Below are 14971 nucleotides of genomic sequence, written 5' to 3' on the forward strand. Positions count from 1 at the left end.
AGGCAATCGGCCTGCACACCGTGAGTCCTTGGGGTAGGGCAGTCCTGAGTCAATGTGTCTCCTAAAGAACGAAAGCAAAGTTTCCTGCCACAGCAAAGCACAGAGAGGCCTGGTGCTTTCTCTAGGAAATTCAAGTGGGCTTGAAAGGTGAGGCCTAGACTACATTGTGGAAAAGATCGGGATTACGGCTACCTCTCTCCCTCTCTCTGCCCCGTACCCTGTGCTCAGCCGTGTGGGAATGCTGATTGGGAGAGTCTGCCTCTCTGCCGGGCTCAGAAGGCTTCTTCCCGTTTGGGCAATTCCGTTTGTGTCTTACTTCGTGGAGGAGGAATGAGGGCGCCCAGAGGTTTTCTGACGTGAAATAACTAATGACAGAGCATCTGGAGGAGCTGGTTTCTCGGTGGAAGGAGCCAAAAAGCCAGCATTCCTAAGGTCTCTTTGAGAGCTGCCAGACACTCTGCCGTCATAGGCCTAAGAATTGGCCCTTGTAACGGCACGGCAACACTTGGAATCCTAGGACACTGTGGAAGGGCGACTAGCAAACTGGATGGAATAAGCTTCCAAGCCCAGTGTCCTTTCATGTACCAAAGAGAACGCAAGTGTCTGACGCTGGTAGCATTGTTGCTGGAGAGCACTGGCCTCCTTGTGGGCCTGTCGGCTACTTTCCTGTTTCCGACCCTCTCAGGAAACTCTTCCAAAATACCGTTGGAACCTGCTTAGAGAGCGAAGCTGCGAAGTGGATGCACAGAACATTAACCTAGATACCAGCCCAGGGTCCCCAGCATCCATTTTTCTCTGGAGGGTACTTACCCCACACAGGGATTCAAGCAGCGCGGTTGCCTTGTACAACTTACACAGGAAAATGGGATGAGACGTTGGGTCACTCTGCTTGTGCTCACACTACGTGCCCCGGAGAAGTTATGACGCAGCAGATGTCCACCCCCTTTCTCTACACATGTGGACCCCAAAGAGGCGCTGGGTAGTGGGTGTTCTCAGGCCAAGAGCAGTCCTTGTTCTGGGCTGCACATGCTTTGTGGTTCACAGGTTGTCTGACCCTGCTCCTCTGGGAGACTTTCAGAGCTGACGCTATCCCTGGGCTGCCCAAGCAAAGAGGCATAGAGGCCTTTCACCCTGAAGGCCATGGGCTTGTTTCCCATGGAGAATGTGTACGTCGCCCCTCCCGGGCTGGAGGCGTGTAAGTTGACACCATGTATTCTGCCCACGGAAAATCCAAGTAGGTGTACTCGATTTGGGCTGCCTGGTGAAACAGTGTGCAGTCGCCAGCACCCGGAGTACTTTTCCTCTAGTTTGATTCCTAGCTAGGTAAACCCGGACTTCGGAGGCTAGGTGGCAGCAAACGTGTTAAGCTTGTGGGGAAACCCTTTGACCAATGGGCCATATGCTTGTGCGTGTGGCCGGAGTTAGGCAGGAACTCTCCCACTCAGGGTTTTTACCTTTCGATAAGCTGTCCCTTTTGGCTGAAGCAGCGGGCGTGTCTGTATCACAGCCTGGGAAGCAGGGCCTGAGGGGAGGCTGCCAACTGACTAGCCTCCATTATAGGCAGCTGAGAAAATGGGGCAATTCTTATGGAACCCGCTTACAACGAAATGTTTCTCTTCAGAAGAGGGGATTTTGCTACCACACGTCAGCAGCTCCTCTCCCTCAGAGTGCCGTTCCTGTGTAGACTAGGGAAAACCACCATGGTCTCCAGCTTTTGAACGGCTCTTTTCCCAGTTGGTTTCATCCGTGAAAGAGCCAGAAGGGCTGATCTCAAGCAATCGGCCTGCACAACCTGAGTCCTTGGGGTCAGGCAGTCCTGAGTCATTGTGCCACCAAAAGAATGAAAGCAAAGTTGCCTGCCACAGGAAAGCACAGCGAGGCCTGGTGCTTTCTCTCGGAAATTGAAGTGGGCTTGAAAGGTGAGGCTTATACTACATTGTGGAAAAGCTCGTGGTTACGGCTATCTTTCTCCCTCTCTCTGTCCCGTCCCATGGGCTCAGCCGTGTGGGAATGCTGAGTGGGAGAGACCGCCTCTGTGTCGGGCTCAGAAGTCTTCTTCGCTTTAGGGCAATTACGTTTCTGTCTTACTTCGTGGAGGAAGAATGAGGGCGCCCAGAGATTTTCTGACATGAAATAACTAATGACAGAGCATCTGGAGGAGCTGGAAGGAGCCGAAAAGCCAGCATTCCGAAGGTGTCTGTGAGAGCTGCCAGACACTCTGCCGTCATAGGCCTAAGAATCTTTGTGACGGCATGGCAACACTTGGAATCCTAGGACACTGTGGAAGGGCGACTCGCAAACTGGGTGGAAGAAGGTTCCAAGCCCAGTGTTCTTTCATGTACCAAAGAGAACGCAAGTGTCTGAGGCTGGGAGCATTGTTGCTGGAGAGCACTGCATCCTCGTGGGCCTGTCGGCTACTTGCCTGTTTCCGACCCTCTCAGGAAACTCTTCCAAAACGCAGTTGGGGCCCGCTTAGAGAACGAAGCTGCGAAGTGGATGCTCGGAATATTAACCTATTTACTGGCCCCGGGTCCCAAGCATCCATCCTTCTCTGGAGGGTACGTACCCCACCAAGGGATTCAAGCAGGGAGTATGCCTTGTACAACTTACACAGGAAACTGGGTTGAGATGAAGGGCCACGCTGCTTGTGCTCACACTACGTGCGCCAGAGAAGTTATGACGTAGCAGATATCAACCCCCTTTCTTTACACATGTGGACCCCAAAGAAGTGCTGGGCCGTGGGTGTTCTCAGGCCAAGAGCAGTCCTTGTTCTGGCCTTCACCTGCTCTGTGGATCAAAGGTTCTTTGACTCTGCTCCTTTGGAAGCCTTTCAGAGCTGACCCTATGCCTTGGCTGCTGAAGCACAGAGGCATAGAGGCCTTTCACCCTGAAGGCATGGGCTTGTTTCCCATGGAAAGAGTCTATGTCGCCCCTCCCCGGCTGGAAGCGTGTAAGTTGACACCATTTTTTCTGCCCATGGAAAATACAAGAAGGTGTACTCGGTTTGGGCTGCCTGGTAAAACAGTTTGCAGTCGCCAGCACCCTGAGTACTATTCCTCAAGTCTGATTATTCCTAGCTAGGTAAACCCGGACTTCGGAGGCTAGATGGGAGCAAACGTGTTAAGCTTGTGGAGAAAGCCTTTGACCAATGGCAAAATGCTTGTGCTTGTGGCGGGGATTAGGCAGGAACTCTCCCACTCAAGGTTTTTACTTACGATACGCTTTCTTTTTAGGCTGAACCAGGCGACGTGTGTGTATCACATCCTGGGAAGCAGGGCCTGAGGGGAAACTGCCACCTGACTGGCCTCCATTATAGGCAGCTGACAAAACGGTCCCAAGCTTACGGAACCCACTTACCACGAAATGTTTCTCTTCAGAAGAGGAGATTTTGCTACCACGCGTCAGCAGCTCCTCTCCCTCAGAGTGCTGTTCTTGTTTAGACTAGGGAAAACCACCACGATTTCCAGGTTTTGAACGGCTCTTTTCCCAGTTGGTTTCATCCGAGAAAGAGCCAGAAGGGCTGATCTCAGGCAATCGGCCTGCACACCGTGAGTCCTTGGGGTAGGGCAGTCCTGAGTCAATGTGTCTCCTAAAGAACGAAAGCAAAGTTTCCTGCCACAGCAAAGCACAGAGAGGCCTGGTGCTTTCTCTAGGAAATTCAAGTGGGCTTGAAAGGTGAGGCCTAGACTACATTGTGGAAAAGATCGGGATTACGGCTACCTCTCTCCCTCTCTCTGCCCCGTACCCTGTGCTCAGCCGTGTGGGAATGCTGATTGGGAGAGTCTGCCTCTCTGCCGGGCTCAGAAGGCTTCTTCCCGTTTGGGCAATTCCGTTTGTGTCTTACTTCGTGGAGGAGGAATGAGGGCGCCCAGAGGTTTTCTGACGTGAAATAACTAATGACAGAGCATCTGGAGGAGCTGGTTTCTCGGTGGAAGGATCCAAAAAGCCAGCATTCCTAAGGTCTCTTTGAGAGCTGCCAGACACTCTGCCGTCATAGGCCTAAGAATTGGCCCTTGTAACGGCACGGCAACACTTGGAATCCTAGGACACTGTGGAAGGGCGACTCGCAAACTGGATGGAAGAAGCTTCCAAGCCCAGTGTTCTTTCATGTACCAAAGAGAACGCAAGTGTCTGACGCTGGTAGCATTGTTGCTGGAGAGCACTGGCATCCTTGTGGGCCTGTCAGCTACTTTCCTGTTTCCGACCCTCTCAGGAAACTCTTCCAAAATACCGTTGGAACCTGCTTAGAGAGCGAAGCTGCGAAGTGGATGCACAGAACATTAACCTAGATACCAGCCCAGGGTCCCCAGCATCCATTTTTCTCTGGAGGGTACTTACCCCACACAGGGATTCAAGCAGCGCGTTTGCCTTGTACAACTTACACAGGAAAATGGGATGAGACGTTGGGTCACTCTGCTTGTGCTCACACTACGTGCCCCGGAGAAGTTATGACGCAGCAGATGTCCACCCCCTTTCTCTACACATGTGGACCCCAAAGAGGCGCTGGGTAGTGGGTGTTCTCAGGCCAAGAGCAGTCCTTGTTCTGGGCTGCACATGCTTTGTGGTTCACAGGTTGTCTGACCCTGCTCCTCTGGGAGACTTTCAGAGCTGACGCTATCCCTGGGCTGCCCAAGCAAAGAGGCATAGAGGCCTTTCACCCTGAAGGCCATGGGCTTGTTTCCCATGGAGAATGTGTACGTCGCCCCTCCCGGGCTGGAGGCGTGTAAGTTGACACCATGTATTCTGCCCACGGAAAATCCAAGTAGGTGTACTCGATTTGGGCTGCCTGGTGAAACAGTGTGCAGTCGCCAGCACCCGGAGTACTTTTCCTCTAGTTTGATTCCTAGCTAGGTAAACCCGGACTTCGGAGGCTAGGTGGCAGCAAACGTGTTAAGCTTGTGGGGAAACCCTTTGACCAATGGGCCATATGCTTGTGCGTGTGGCCGGAGTTAGGCAGGAACTCTCCCACTCAGGGTTTTTCCCTTACGATAAGCTGTCCCTTTTGGCTGAAGCAGCGGGCGTGTCTGTATCACAGCCTGGGAAGCAGGGCCTGAGGGGAGGCTGCCAACTGACTAGCCTCCATTATAGGCAGCTGAGAAAATGGGGCAATTCTTATGGAACCCGCTTACAACGAAATGTTTCTCTTCAGAAGAGGGGATTTTGCTACCACACGTCAGCAGCTCCTCTCCCTCAGAGTGCTGTTCCTGTGTAGACTAGGGAAAACCACCATGGTCTCCAGCTTTTGAACGGCTCTTTTCCCAGTTGGTTTCATCCGTGAAAGAGCCAGAAGGGCTGATCTCAAGCAATCGGCCTGCACAACCTGAGTCCTTGGGGTCAGGCAGTCCTGAGTCATTGTGCCACCAAAAGAATGAAAGCAAAGTTGCCTGCCACAGGAAAGCACAGCGAGGCCTGGTGCTTTCTCTCGGAAATTGAAGTGGGCTTGAAAGGTGAGGCTTATACTACATTGTGGAAAAGCTCGTGGTTACGGCTATCTTTCTTCCTCTCTCTGTCCCGTCCCATGGGCTCAGCCGTGTGGGAATGCTGAGTGGGAGAGACCGCCTCTGTGTCGGGCTCAGAAGTCTTCTTCGCTTTAGGGCAATTACGTTTCTGTCTTACTTCGTGGAGGAAGAATGAGGGCGCCCAGAGATTTTCTGACATGAAATAACTAATGACAGAGCATCTGGAGGAGCTGGAAGGAGCCGAAAAGCCAGCATTCCGAAGGTGTCTGTGAGAGCTGCCAGACACTCTGCCGTCATAGGCCTAAGAATCTTTGTGACGGCATGGCAACACTTGGAATCCTAGGACACTGTGGAAGGGCGACTCGCAAACTGGGTGGAAGAAGGTTCCAAGCCCAGTGTTCTTTCATGTACCAAAGAGAACGCAAGTGTCTGAGGCTGGGAGCATTGTTGCTGGAGAGCACTGCATCCTCGTGGGCCTGTCGGCTACTTGCCTGTTTCCGACCCTCTCAGGAAACTCTTCCAAAACGCCGTTGGGGCCCGCTTAGAGAGCGAAGCTGCGAAGTGGATGCTCGGAATATTAACCTATTTACTGGCCCCGGGTCCCAAGCATCCATCCTTCTCTGGAGGGTACGTACCCCACCAAGGGATTCAAGCAGGGAGTATGCCTTGTACAACTTACACAGGAAACTGGGTTGAGATGAAGGGCCACGCTGCTTGTGCTCACACTACGTGCGCCAGAGAAGTTATGACGTAGCAGATATCAACCCCCTTTCTTTACACATGTGGACCCCAAAGAAGTGCTGGGCCGTGGGTGTTCTCAGGCCAAGAGCAGTCCTTGTTCTGGCCTTCACCTGCTCTGTGGATCAAAGGTTCTTTGACTCTGCTCCTTTGGAAGCCTTTCAGAGCTGACCCTATGCCTTGGCTGCTGAAGCACAGAGGCATAGAGGCCTTTCACCCTGAAGGCATGGGCTTGTTTCCCATGGAAAGAGTCTATGTCGCCCCTCCCCGGCTGGAAGCGTGTAAGTTGACACCATTTTTTCTGCCCATGGAAAATACAAGAAGGTGTACTCGGTTTGGGCTGCCTGGTAAAAGAGTTTGCAGTCGCCAGCACCCTGAGTACTATTCCTCAAGTTTGATTATTCCTAGCTAGGTAAACCCGGACTTCGGAGGCTAGAAGGGAGCAAACGTGTTAAGCTTGTGGAGAAAGCCTTTGACCAATGGCAAAATGCTTGTGCTTGTGGCGGGGATTAGGCAGGAACTCTCCCACTCAAGGTTTTTACTTACGATACGCTTTCCTTTTAGGCTGAACCAGGCGACGTGTGTGTATCACATCCTGGGAAGCAGGGCCTGAGGGGAATCTGCCACCTGACTGGCCTCCATTATAGGCAGCTGACAAAACGGTCCCAAGCTTACGGAACCCACTTACCACGAAATGTTTCTCTTCAGAAGAGGAGATTTTGCTACCACGCGTCAGCAGCTCCTCTCCCTCAGAGTGCTGTTCTTGTTTAGACTAGGGAAAACCACCACGATTTCCAGGTTTTGAACGGCTCTTTTCCCAGTTGGTTTCATCCGAGAAAGAGCCAGGAGGGCTGATCTCAGGCAATCGGCCTGCACACCGTGAGTCCTTGGGGTAGGGCAGTCCTGAGTCAATGTGTCTCCTAAAGAACGAAAGCAAAGTTTCCTGCCACAGCAAAGCACAGAGAGGCCTGGTGCTTTCTCTAGGAAATTCAAGTGGGCTTGAAAGGTGAGGCCTAGACTACATAGTGGAAAAGATCGGGATTACGGCTACCTCTCTCCCTCTCTCTGCCCCGTACCCTGTGCTCAGCCGTGTGGGAATGCTGATTGGGAGAGTCTGCCTCTCTGCCGGGCTCAGAAGGCTTCTTCCCGTTTGGGCAATTCCGTTTGTGTCTTACTTCGTGGAGGAGGAATGAGGGCGCCCAGAGGTTTTCTGACGTGAAATAACTAATGACAGAGCATCTGGAGGAGCTGGTTTCTCGGTGGAAGGAGCCAAAAAGCCAGCATTCCTAAGGTCTCTTTGAGAGCTGCCAGACACTCTGCCGTCATAGGCCTAAGAATTGGCCCTTGTAACGGCACGGCAACACTTGGAATCCTAGGACACTGTGGAAGGGCGACTCGCAAACTGGATGGAAGAAGCTTCCAAGCCCAGTGTTCTTTCATGTACCAAAGAGAACGCAAGTGTCTGACGCTGGTAGCATTGTTGCTGGAGAGCACTGGCCTCCTTGTGGGCCTGTCGGCTACTTTCCTGTTTCCGACCCTCTCAGGAAACTCTTCCAAAATACCGTTGGAACCTGCTTAGAGAGCGAAGCTGCGAAGTGGATGCACAGAACATTAACCTAGATACCAGCCCAGGGTCCCCAGCATCCATTTTTCTCTGGAGGGTACTTACCCCACACAGGGATTCAAGCAGCGCGTTTGCCTTGTACAACTTACACAGGAAAATGGGATGAGACGTTGGGTCACTCTGCTTGTGCTCACACTACGTGCCCCGGAGAAGTTATGACGCAGCAGATGTCCACCCCCTTTCTCTACACATGTGGACCCCAAAGAGGCGCTGGGTAGTGGGTGTTCTCAGGCCAAGAGCAGTCCTTGTTCTGGGCTGCACATGCTTTGTGGTTCACAGGTTGTCTGACCCTGCTCCTCTGGGAGACTTTCAGAGCTGACGCTATCCCTGGGCTGCCCAAGCAAAGAGGCATAGAGGCCTTTCACCCTGAAGGCCATGGGCTTGTTTCCCATGGAGAATGTGTACGTCGCCCCTCCCGGGCTGGAGGCGTGTAAGTTGACACCATGTATTCTGCCCACGGAAAATCCAAGTAGGTGTACTCGATTTGGGCTGCCTGGTGCAACAGTGTGCAGTCGCCAGCACCCGGAGTACTTTTCCTCTAGTTTGATTCCTAGCTAGGTAAACCCGGACTTCGGAGGCTAGGTGGCAGCAAACGTGTTAAGCTTGTGGGGAAACCCTTTGACCAATGGGCCATATGCTTGTGCGTGTGGCCGGAGTTAGGCAGGAACTCTCCCACTCAGGGTTTTTCCCTTACGATAAGCTGTCCCTTTTGGCTGAAGCAGCGGGCGTGTCTGTATCACAGCCTGGGAAGCAGGGCCTGAGGGGAGGCTGCCAACTGACTAGCCTCCATTATAGGCAGCTGAGAAAATGGGGCAATTCTTATGGAACCCGCTTACAACGAAATGTTTCTCTTCAGAAGAGGGGATTTTGCTACCACACGTCAGCAGCTCCTCTCCCTCAGAGTGCTGTTCCTGTGTAGACTAGGGAAAACCACCATGGTCTCCAGCTTTTGAACGGCTCTTTTCCCAGTTGGTTTCATCCGTGAAAGAGCCAGAAGGGCTGATCTCAAGCAATCGGCCTGCACAACCTGAGTCCTTGGGGTCAGGCAGTCCTGAGTCATTGTGCCACCAAAAGAATGAAAGCAAAGTTGCCTGCCACAGGAAAGCACAGCGAGGCCTGGTGCTTTCTCTCGGAAATTGAAGTGGGCTTGAAAGGTGAGGCTTATACTACATTGTGGAAAAGCTCGTGGTTACGGCTATCTTTCTCCCTCTCTCTGTCCCGTCCCATGGGCTCAGCCGTGTGGGAATGCTGAGTGGGAGAGACCGCCTCTGTGTCGGGCTCAGAAGTCTTCTTCGCTTTAGGGCAATTACGTTTCTGTCTTACTTCGTGGAGGAAGAATGAGGGCGCCCAGAGATTTTCTGACATGAAATAACTAATGACAGAGCATCTGGAGGAGCTGGAAGGAGCCGAAAAGCCAGCATTCCGAAGGTGTCTGTGAGAGCTGCCAGACACTCTGCCGTCATAGGCCTAAGAATCTTTGTGACGGCATGGCAACACTTGGAATCCTAGGACACTGTGGAAGGGCGACTCGCAAACTGGGTGGAAGAAGGTTCCAAGCCCAGTGTTCTTTCATGTACCAAAGAGAACGCAAGTGTCTGAGGCTGGGAGCATTGTTGCTGGAGAGCACTGCATCCTCGTGGGCCTGTCGGCTACTTGCCTGTTTCCGACCCTCTCAGGAAACTCTTCCAAAACGCCGTTGGGGCCCGCTTAGAGAGCGAAGCTGCGAAGTGGATGCTCGGAATATTAACCTATTTACTGGCCCCGGGTCCCAAGCATCCATCCTTCTCTGGAGGGTACGTACCCCACCAAGGGATTCAAGCAGGGAGTATGCCTTGTACAACTTACACAGGAAACTGGGTTGAGATGAAGGGCCACGCTGCTTGTGCTCACACTACGTGCGCCAGAGAAGTTATGACGTAGCAGATATCAACCCCCTTTCTTTACACATGTGGACCCCAAAGAAGTGCTGGGCCGTGGGTGTTCTCAGGCCAAGAGCAGTCCTTGTTCTGGCCTTCACCTGCTCTGTGGATCAAAGGTTCTTTGACTCTGCTCCTTTGGAAGCCTTTCAGAGCTGACCCTATGCCTTGGCTGCTGAAGCACAGAGGCATAGAGGCCTTTCACCCTGAAGGCATGGGCTTGTTTCCCATGGAAAGAGTCTATGTCGCCCCTCCCCGGCTGGAAGCGTGTAAGTTGACACCATTTTTTCTGCCCATGGAAAATACAAGAAGGTGTACTCGGTTTGGGCTGCCTGGTAAAACAGTTTGCAGTCGCCAGCACCCTGAGTACTATTCCTCAAGTTTGATTATTCCTAGCTAGGTAAACCCGGACTTCGGAGGCTAGATGGGAGCAAACGTGGTAAGCTTGTGGAGAAACCCTTTGACCAATGGCAAAATGCTTGTGCTTGTGGCGGGGATTAGGCAGGAACTCTCCCACTCAAGGTTTTTACTTACGATACGCTTTCCTTTTAGGCTGAACCAGGCGACGTGTGTGTATCACATCCTGGGAAGCAGGGCCTGAGGGGAAACTGCCACCTGACTGGCCTCCATTATAGGCAGCTGACAAAACGGTCCCAAGCTTACGGAACCCACTTACCACGAAATGTTTCTCTTCGGAAGAGGAGATTTTGCTACCACGCGTCAGCAGCTCCTCTCCCTCAGAGTGCTGTTCTTGTTTAGACTAGGGAAAACCACCACGATTTCCAGGTTTTGAACGGCTCTTTTCCCAGTTGGTTTCATCCGAGAAAGAGCCAGGAGGGCTGATCTCAGGCAATCGGCCTGCACACCGTGAGTCCTTGGGGTAGGGCAGTCCTGAGTCAATGTGTCTCCTAAAGAACGAAAGCAAAGTTTCCTGCCACAGCAAAGCACAGAGAGGCCTGGTGCTTTCTCTAGGAAATTCAAGTGGGCTTGAAAGGTGAGGCCTAGACTACATTGTGGAAAAGATCGGGATTACGGCTACCTCTCTCCCTCTCTCTGCCCCGTACCCTGTGCTCAGCCGTGTGGGAATGCTGATTGGGAGAGTCTGCCTCTCTGCCGGGCTCAGAAGGCTTCTTCCCGTTTGGGCAATTCCGTTTGTGTCTTACTTCGTGGAGGAGGAATGAGGGCGCCCAGAGGTTTTCTGACGTGAAATAACTAATGACAGAGCATCTGGAGGAGCTGGTTTCTCGGTGGAAGGATCCAAAAAGCCAGCATTCCTAAGGTCTCTTTGAGAGCTGCCAGACACTCTGCCGTCATAGGCCTAAGAATTGGCCCTTGTAACGGCACGGCAACACTTGGAATCCTAGGACACTGTGGAAGGGCGACTCGCAAACTGGATGGAAGAAGCTTCCAAGCCCAGTGTTCTTTCATGTACCAAAGAGAACGCAAGTGTCTGACGCTGGTAGCATTGTTGCTGGAGAGCACTGGCATCCTTGTGGGCCTGTCGGCTACTTTCCTGTTTCCGACCCTCTCAGGAAACTCTTCCAAAATACCGTTGGAACCTGCTTAGAGAGCGAAGCTGCGAAGTGGATGCACAGAACATTAACCTAGATACCAGCCCAGGGTCCCCAGCATCCATTTTTCTCTGGAGGGTACTTACCCCACACAGGGATTCAAGCAGCGCGTTTGCCTTGTACAACTTACACAGGAAAATGGGATGAGACGTTGGGTCACTCTGCTTGTGCTCACACTACGTGCCCCGGAGAAGTTATGACGCAGCAGATGTCCACCCCCTTTCTCTACACATGTGGACCCCAAAGAGGCGCTGGGTAGTGGGTGTTCTCAGGCCAAGAGCAGTCCTTGTTCTGGGCTGCACATGCTTTGTGGTTCACAGGTTGTCTGACCCTGCTCCTCTGGGAGACTTTCAGAGCTGACGCTATCCCTGGGCTGCCCAAGCAAAGAGGCATAGAGGCCTTTCACCCTGAAGGCCATGGGCTTGTTTCCCATGGAGAATGTGTACGTCGCCCCTCCCGGGCTGGAGGCGTGTAAGTTGACACCATGTATTCTGCCCACGGAAAATCCAAGTAGGTGTACTCGATTTGGGCTGCCTGGTGAAACAGTGTGCAGTCGCCAGCACCCGGAGTACTTTTCCTCTAGTTTGATTCCTAGCTAGGTAAACCCGGACTTCGGAGGCTAGGTGGCAGCAAACGTGTTAAGCTTGTGGGGAAACCCTTTGACCAATGGGCCATATGCTTGTGCGTGTGGCCGGAGTTAGGCAGGAACTCTCCCACTCAGGGTTTTTCCCTTACGATAAGCTGTCCCTTTTGGCTGAAGCAGCGGGCGTGTCTGTATCACAGCCTGGGAAGCAGGGCCTGAGGGGAGGCTGCCAACTGACTAGCCTCCATTATAGGCAGCTGAGAAAATGGGGCAATTCTTATGGAACCCGCTTACAACGAAATGTTTCTCTTCAGAAGAGGGGATTTTGCTACCACACGTCAGCAGCTCCTCTCCCTCAGAGTGCTGTTCCTGTGTAGACTAGGGAAAACCACCATGGTCTCCAGCTTTTGAACGGCTCTTTTCCCAGTTGGTTTCATCCGTGAAAGAGCCAGAAGGGCTGATCTCAAGCAATCGGCCTGCACAACCTGAGTCCTTGGGGTCAGGCAGTCCTGAGTCATTGTGCCACCAAAAGAATGAAAGCAAAGTTGCCTGCCACAGGAAAGCACAGCGAGGCCTGGTGCTTTCTCTCGGAAATTGAAGTGGGCTTGAAAGGTGAGGCTTATACTACATTGTGGAAAAGCTCGTGGTTACGGCTATCTTTCTCCCTCTCTCTGTCCCGTCCCATGGGCTCAGCCGTGTGGGAATGCTGAGTGGGAGAGACCGCCTCTGTGTCGGGCTCAGAAGTCTTCTTCGCTTTAGGGCAATTACGTTTCTGTCTTACTTCGTGGAGGAAGAATGAGGGCGCCCAGAGATTTTCTGACATGAAATAACTAATGACAGAGCATCTGGAGGAGCTGGAAGGAGCCGAAAAGCCAGCATTCCGAAGGTGTCTGTGAGAGCTGCCAGACACTCTGCCGTCATAGGCCTAAGAATCTTTGTGACGGCATGGCAACACTTGGAATCCTAGGACACTGTGGAAGGGCGACTCGCAAACTGGGTGGAAGAAGGTTCCAAGCCCAGTGTTCTTTCATGTACCAAAGAGAACGCAAGTGTCTGAGGCTGGGAGCATTGTTGCTGGAGAGCACTGCATCCTCGTGGGCCTGTCGGCTACTTGCCTGTTTCCGACCCTCTCAGGAAACTCTTCCAAAACGCCGTTGGGGCCCGCTTAGAGAGCGAAGCTGCGAAGTGGATGCTCGGAATATTAACCTATTTACTGGCCCCGGGTCCCAAGCATCCATCCTTCTCTGGAGGGTACGTACCCCACCAAGGGATTCAAGCAGGGAGTATGCCTTGTACAACTTACACAGGAAACTGGGTTGAGATGAAGGGCCACGCTGCTTGTGCTCACACTACGTGCGCCAGAGAAGTTATGACGTAGCAGATATCAACCCCCTTTCTTTACACATGTGGACCCCAAAGAAGTGCTGGGCCGTGGGTGTTCTCAGGCCAAGAGCAGTCCTTGTTCTGGCCTTCACCTGCTCTGTGGATCAAAGGTTCTTTGACTCTGCTCCTTTGGAAGCCTTTCAGAGCTGACCCTATGCCTTGGCTGCTGAAGCACAGAGGCATAGAGGCCTTTCACCCTGAAGGCATGGGCTTGTTTCCCATGGAAAGAGTCTATGTCGCCCCTCCCCGGCTGGAAGCGTGTAAGTTGACACCATTTTTTCTGCCCATGGAAAATACAAGAAGGTGTACTCGGTTTGGGCTGCCTGGTAAAACAGTTTGCAGTCGCCAGCACCCTGAGTACTATTCCTCAAGTTTGATTATTCCTAGCTAGGTAAACCCGGACTTCGGAGGCTAGATGGGAGCAAACGTGTTAAGCTTGTGGAGAAAGCCTTTGACCAATGGCAAAATGCTTGTGCTTGTGGCGGGGATTAGGCAGGAACTCCCCCACTCAAGGTTTTTACTTACGATACGCTTTCCTTTTAGGCTGAACCAGGCGACGTGTGTGTATCACATCCTGGGAAGCAGGGCCTGAGGGGAAACTGCCACCTGACTGGCCTCCATTATAGGCAGCTGACAAAACGGTCCCAAGCTTACGGAACCCACTTACCACGAAATGTTTCTCTTCAGAAGAGGAGATTTTGCTACCACGCGTCAGCAGCTCCTCTCCCTCAGAGTGCTGTTCTTGTTTAGACTAGGGAAAACCACCACGATTTCCAGGTTTTGAACGGCTCTTTTCCCAGTTGGTTTCATCCGAGAAAGAGCCAGGAGGGCTGATCTCAGGCAATCGGCCTGCACACCGTGAGTCCTTGGGGTAGGGCAGTCCTGAGTCAATGTGTCTCCTAAAGAACGAAAGCAAAGTTTCCTGCCACAGCAAAGCACAGAGAGGCCTGGTGCTTTCTCTAGGAAATTCAAGTGGGCTTGAAAGGTGAGGCCTAGACTACATAGTGGAAAAGATCGGGATTACGGCTACCTCTCTCCCTCTCTCTGCCCCGTACCCTGTGCTCAGCCGTGTGGGAATGCTGATTGGGAGAGTCTGCCTCTCTGCCGGGCTCAGAAGGCTTCTTCCCGTTTGGGCAATTCCGTTTGTGTCTTACTTCGTGGAGGAGGAATGAGGGCGCCCAGAGGTTTTCTGACGTGAAATAACTAATGACAGAGCATCTGGAGGAGCTGGTTTCTCGGTGGAAGGAGCCAAAAAGCCAGCATTCCTAAGGTCTCTTTGAGAGCTGCCAGACACTCTGCCGTCATAGGCCTAAGAATTGGCCCTTGTAACGGCACGGCAACACTTGGAATCCTAGGACACTGTGGAAGGGCGACTCGCAAACTGGATGGAAGAAGCTTCCAAGCCCAGTGTTCTTTCATGTACCAAAGAGAACGCAAGTGTCTGACGCTGGTAGCATTGTTGCTGGAGAGCACTGGCCTCCTTGTGGGCCTGTCGGCTACTTTCCTGTTTCCGACCCTCTCAGGAAACTCTTCCAAAATACCGTTGGAACCTGCTTAGAGAGCGAAGCTGCGAAGTGGATGCACAGAACATTAACCTAGATACCAGCCCAGGGTCCCCAGCATCCATTTTTCTCTGGAGGGTACTTACCCCACACAGGGATTCAAGCAGCGCGTTTGCCTTGTACAACTTACACAGG

Source organism: Eschrichtius robustus, chromosome 14 (genome assembly GCF_028021215.1).
Source record: "Eschrichtius robustus isolate mEscRob2 chromosome 14, mEscRob2.pri, whole genome shotgun sequence".
In the NCBI taxonomy this organism is placed as follows: domain Eukaryota; kingdom Metazoa; phylum Chordata; class Mammalia; order Artiodactyla; family Eschrichtiidae; genus Eschrichtius; species Eschrichtius robustus.